This window comes from Marmota marmota, unplaced genomic scaffold (genome assembly GCF_001458135.2).
Source record: "Marmota marmota marmota unplaced genomic scaffold, marMar, whole genome shotgun sequence".
Classification (NCBI taxonomy): domain Eukaryota; kingdom Metazoa; phylum Chordata; class Mammalia; order Rodentia; family Sciuridae; genus Marmota; species Marmota marmota.
Window position 1 is genome coordinate 11,438,545 of NW_025999943.1, and position 5,922 is coordinate 11,444,466.

The 5,922-nt window shown below is 40.7% G+C and overlaps 1 protein-coding gene across 4 annotated transcripts in view; it reads left to right on the top strand.

The window, feature by feature from the left end:
* Positions 1 to 1,440: 1,440 nt before the first annotated feature.
* Cenpj (centromere protein J) overlaps positions 1,441 to 5,922 on the top strand; it is a 53,914-nt gene continuing 49,432 nt past the window's right edge. For all 4 annotated transcript variants that reach the window (XM_015499361.2, XM_048801454.1, XM_048801453.1 and 1 more), the window contains exon 1: positions 1,441 to 1,570. The gene's annotated coding sequence lies outside the window, so the exon portion shown is untranslated. The remainder of the gene's footprint in view (positions 1,571 to 5,922) is intronic.

The window sequence follows — 5,922 nt, forward strand, 5'->3', positions numbered from 1 at the left end:
TAGTTGGGATTACAGGCATGAGCCATTGGGGTGGCTCCCTGAAATGTTATCTTTAACCAGTGGTATTTTGTTTCAACTACTATATTTATTCTTATAAATAACACCTCATTTGATTTTTTTAAAATTTATTTTTTGTAGTTGTAGATATTCAGAATGCCTTTATTTTATTTGTTTATTTTTATATAGTCTGAGGATAGAACCCAGCGCCTCATGCATGCTAGGTAAGCACTCTACCACTGAGCTACAGCCCTAGCCCTACTGTTACACACGAAGCCAGGTATGTAAACTGTGGTAACCTGACCTGCTGTACTGTCCTAAAGTGTCTTGTCTGCACCCATGAAGCACTCTGTTGGCAATAAAAATAAATAAATAAATTAATAATAAATATATAAATATAAATATATATATATCTTGTTTTGTGCTTTTAGCGTTCAAAAGAAAGTTTTCATACCTAATTGACATGCATTGCCAAATTACCTATTAGCCACATTAAGGATAGATGGCTAACGACTATTTTTGGAGTGAATTCTCACAGGGATTTTTTTTTTTTCAATGAAATAGTGTGGCAGACACAAGGCCCTCCCTTGCCCCTTTTTATTTATTTAGTGGTACTGGGGATTGAACCCAGGCGTGCTTTACCACTGAGTTACATCCCCAACCCCTTTTAAGTTTTTTTTTTTTTTTTGAGACAGGGACTCACTAAATTGCTGAGGCTGGTCTCATACTTGCGATCCTCCTGCCTCTGCCTCTGGAGCTGTGGGGTTTACAAGGGTGCGCAACCACGCTCAGCTCCCATCCTTTTTAAACGTTTTATTTTTTTGGTGTGTGGGGCGTGGTGCCCGGGGATTGAACCCAGGGGCGGCCAACCATGGACAGCACATCCCCAGCCCTCCCCCCCTTTTAAATACTTTATTTAGAAATCAGGTCTCGCTAAACTGCTTAGGGTGGCTTTGAACTATTGATTTTCTTGCCTCAGCCTCCCACGCTGCTGGGATTACACACAGGCGCCGCCACGCCCGGCTAAACTGGGTCTTTATTAAGTCAAATCCTGCCAAAACGGAAAGCAAAGGTTAAAAAAAAAATCGTGGGTTTCCAGATAAGCTTTGGTCTCCTAGGCTTTCCTGCTCAGCAGGGAATTCGGAGCTCTAGCGTGTGCTCGCTCTAATTTTCAAAGGCTTTGGGCTAGAGCGCAGACCTCCGCAGTCTTTCTCCAAAACGTCTTTCTCCGAAACGTCTTTCTCCGAAACGTCTTTCTCACTCAGCTCCGGCCCCACCCCTCCCAACCAAACTTCCGCGGAGCCGAAGGCGGCTCGCAGTCCATTCCCTAGGCAACATCTGTCGAGTGGCGTCGCTGGGAGCTGTAGTTTGTGTGGGTGCAGTGATGCCCGTACAAAAGCCCGAAGGGGTCGGTGGAAACTACACTTCCCAGGAGCCCTCGGGTCGGGTGGGACGGGACCTGTTCGGGGGCGTGGCTCCGACCGCCGCGGTAATTGTGGCGGCTCTTTTGTAAATGCCGGGCTAATTCTGTCGTTAATTCGAGTGGACCGAACCAAAGAAGCTTCGCTGATCGGTAATTCGTGGCCGATAGGAGCGGACGAGCTCTTGTCCGCTGCTCGAGTCCTTAAGAGGGCCTGGGTGTACCGAAGGGCTGGACTTGGGCCTTGGCACTGTATCGCTGGGGCGCGTAGGGAATCGGGCGCTGGCAAGCGGTGGCAGTTCAGAGGCTTCTTCGGTTAGCGCTGCTTTGTTCTTCCGAGAGCCTGGGGAGCCTTCCCTTTTGGTTAGGTGGGTCTCAGTCGTGGACTGGGGCAGACTTGAGGCTCCTGTTACACGCGCAGGAGTTGCGTCCGCTCTGGCATGGGCTGTGGAGTGGCTTCACTCCATCGGGTCCGTCTCGCTCAGCCTTGTCAGGGCGTCTCTTTGAAAGCTTTGTGTGAATTCGTGGCCTTCAAGGAAGTGTTGTATTTTATAGGGACAAAACACCTCCTCAGTCCAGCTACTTGCTTTTCACGGGTCTGAGGGTGTATTTTAATATGCTGTTTCTAACCAGTTTTCCCGCTTACCAGTGTAGAGAATTTATTTTATCTCCCACTGTTTTAAAGAAAGTTCACATAGCAGTCTTTGGAGGCTTCAAGTCTGTCGATTTGTCAGTTTTTTTTTTAACGGCTTTACTGAGGTGTAATTGATAAACAGTAAAAATAGGATGTCTGATGCTCAACAGTTTGATGAGTTTGTCCCTTAGACTTTAATGTGTGGAAAGTCTGAGTACACGTTCTAACCCTTTAAAAATGTTTTGCTATTTATGCTTTATTGATTTTAGGTATCAGTAATAGAATATTCAGGTGAGTCAGTATTTTTAAATGGGGTCAAGATGCCCCATATCTGTATTCCACCTGTCGTCTAGTAGGGAATTTTTGACATTTTCCACGTTACAAAATGACATTATAGTTTGTCTTCTTCTAAATTTGTATTTCAAAAGATTTCCCGCTAAGGTCATTGAAGTTTAACCAAGATTATCTGGCTGATTTTGATGAAAAGTTCTTTTTTTAAGATTAGTTTCCAACCTAAAAATAATTAAAATTAGTTTGCTTAGAACAGGTTTTTAGAAGTCACTAAATAGGAGCAACAGATATCCAGGAAAGTGTGCCATTGGTAAGGGTACCGCCCAGTGTGTATATTCCCTGAAGGCAGGAGTCCTTTGGCAGTCAATACCAGCTCCATATTTCTGGATAACCACCATCCTGACTTCTATAACTGAAGATTTTTTTTGCCTCTTTATGAACTTCATGTAATTGGAAACTTACACTGTATATTTGTGTCTAATTTTTATTCATCATTACTCATCCATATTGTTGCCCTCAGCAGTTTTTATTTCTTTTTCTTTTTCTTTTTTTTTTTTTTTTGTGCTGGGTATTGAACCATGGGGCTCTTTACCACTGAGCTGCATCCCCAGTCTTTTTTAAGAGCCTTGCTAAGTTGCTGAGGCTGGCCTTGCACTGGAGTTTCTCCTGCTTCAGCCCTCCTGAGTCACTGTGATTATAGGCCTGGCCCCACCAAGCCTAGCTAGTTGTTTTTTTATTTATTGCAATGCTTAAATAGCTGTGGTTATCAAAGTGTGGTATCAATGTAAGGAAACATAAACCACAGACATTTTTGTCTTTGACAATTGAATGATTGGCAAGCATTCCTTTTGTTTTAAGAAAACCTTTAGTTGATAGTAGGAATTAATAATGCACTAAATCTTGTAAAAGCCCTCTCACAACTCAACCAGGGAGCAGTGGCCGAAACAAAACAAAAAACCAAAACAGTATCATTGGCCAACCCATTGGCATATACCTGTAATCCTAGCAATTTGGGAGGCTGAGGCAGGAGGATCAAAGCCAGCCTCAGCAATTTAGCAAGTCCCTAAGCAATTTAGTGAGACCCTGCCTCAAAAAATAAAAAAGGCTGAGAATGTGACTCATTGATTAAGCACCCTTGAGTTCAAACCTCAGTACCAAACCAAACCAAACCAAACCAATATTATTAAGTTCACTGTCTTCCATTTCTTTTAACAGTTCTATAAACTGGTGATTCATAGCATTTAAATGTACTGAAAAGTTTAAACATCTCTGTCCACAATACTGTTCATGGATTCTGCTTCAGAAAACTGAGCACAGTGTATATCATACAGTGGAATGAAGCTACAAAGCAGTCTCTTGTTTAAAAATTTCATTAAATCCATAAATCCAGCATTTTTTCCCTTCGTGTGTATGTGGTAATGAGGGTTGAACCCAGGGGTGCTCTATGACTGACTAGCCCTTTTTATTTTTTTACTTTGAGGTAGGGACTCTAAATTGTGGAGGCTGGCTTCGAATTTATGATTCTTTTGCTTTGGCTACCTAAGTAGCTAGGATTACAGGTGTGTGCCATTGTGTCTAGTTAAATCCAGATTTTTTCCTAATAGACAATCTGTCGTGAGAACTAATTTTCATGTCTAGCTGGAATTCTTTGTTAGAATATTAAAATATCTATTCCCAGGTTCAGTTTGTTTTATTTAAAAACAATTTTTTTTAGTTGTAGATGGACACAATACCTATAAATATTTTTATTTATTTTTATGTGGTGCTGAGAATCAAACCCAGTATCGCACACATACTAGGCAAGTGCTCTACCACTGAGCTACAGTCTCAGCCCCACAAATTCAATTTTTGAGGCTATGAATAGATAACATTTCTTTGTAAATGTAGATGATCTTTGAGAAAAGATGTATCTAACTTGGTCACTTTCTCTTATTGCACCACCCTCATAAAACTAAAGAAAAGTAGTTTTTCCAGTTTTGAATCAGTTCATATTATAAGGGTTCGTGAACAATTCTTTGGTTACTTAACTATATATAAAATGTCTTCTTTAATCGTATAATTAAAATATCTTCTTAAATCTCATAATTTTCAGACAAATGAACTCATTTATATTTATAAATTTATGAATTTATTTATTTTTTCACCATCTAAAAATGTTTTCTCCCTACTTTTTTCTGTTGGTGCGAGTTTGTTTTTGTTTTTTGGCAGTGCTAGAGATTGAACCCAGGGCATTGGCACATACTAGGCATGTGCCCTATTCACCACCACTGAACCACATTTTCAGCCGTCTTTCTTTTGGTACAGTTGTTTTTAATGCCTGGCCAAAGCTATAAGTTTAGATCCTGTTCAGAATTATTTTAAATTGTTTGTTGGATATTTATTTCTGATGCAGATAGCTAATTTCATCAATTTTTTAATAATTAAGAATAAACAGATCAGGAGTTAATTGTTTTTGCTGAAAGTATCTCAACATTATTTCTTTATTTTTTCAATTTTTATTTTTTAGGGTGCCATAGCTCACTATACCATAAAGCTATGCCCTCAGCCCCTATTTTTTTTTTTTTTGAGGGGGGATATTGGGGATTGAACTCAGGGGCCCTTGGCCACTGAGCTACATCCCCAACCCTATTTTGTATTTTATTTAGAAATGGTCTCACTGAGTTGCTTAGTGCCTCTCTGTTGTTGAGGCTGGCTTTGAACTTGGATCCTCCTGCCTCTGCCTCCTAAGCTGCTGGGATTACAGGTGTGTGCCACCACGCCTGGCAATAGATAGCTTTTTAAATCTTGTTATACTGTGGAAAATTACAGTTGCCATTTGGTATGAAACTTGTGACATACTTTCTAGTCTTTTTTCCTTCACTATTCTGGTCATAGTACTAACTTCTGCATCTCCAGTTCTTCAATAGTGTGCATGTTTGGAAATTAAAGATTGTGCTTATTTTTTTTCCAACTAGAAAAATAATAATGTTGAGCCTGGACTTGAACTTGAGATTCTCTTGTCTCAGCCTCCTGAGTTGGTGGGATTACAGGCCTGTGTCACTGTGCCGAGTTATGATTTATTTTAAACTTACTTTTAGCAAACTTTTATCAGGTTCCTTCTGTCTGCCAGGCATAGTGTTAGGCGGGGGGAAAATATACAGATATTTTTTAGGAGGAGCTCCGCAGTTTGGTAGAGTATGAACTTGAAAGCAAAATGCTACTAATACTGAGATAAATGCTGAAACAGTCGAGTCACGAATCTTTAGGAATACAAATGAGGGACAGCCTAGTGGGCAAGGGATTTTGGGGAGATATGGGGGAGGAAAAGTTGGGGAAACAGTACCAGGTAAAGCTATGAGTAGTGGTGTTGATGGTAGTAGTGGTGACAACTTTCCTTCTGGAACTAGGGAGAAAACAGCTGGGCAAAGAAGCAAGAAAATGCTTAGTGTGGGTAATACATGACAGTGGTAGTGATTTTTTTTTTTTAATGAGTAACTTAAAAGTGTCTTAGCTTCCGGGCTGGGGTTGTGGCTCAGTGGTAGAGTGCTTGCCTAGCATGTGTGAGGCACTGGGTTTGATCCTCAGCACCACATTAAAAAAA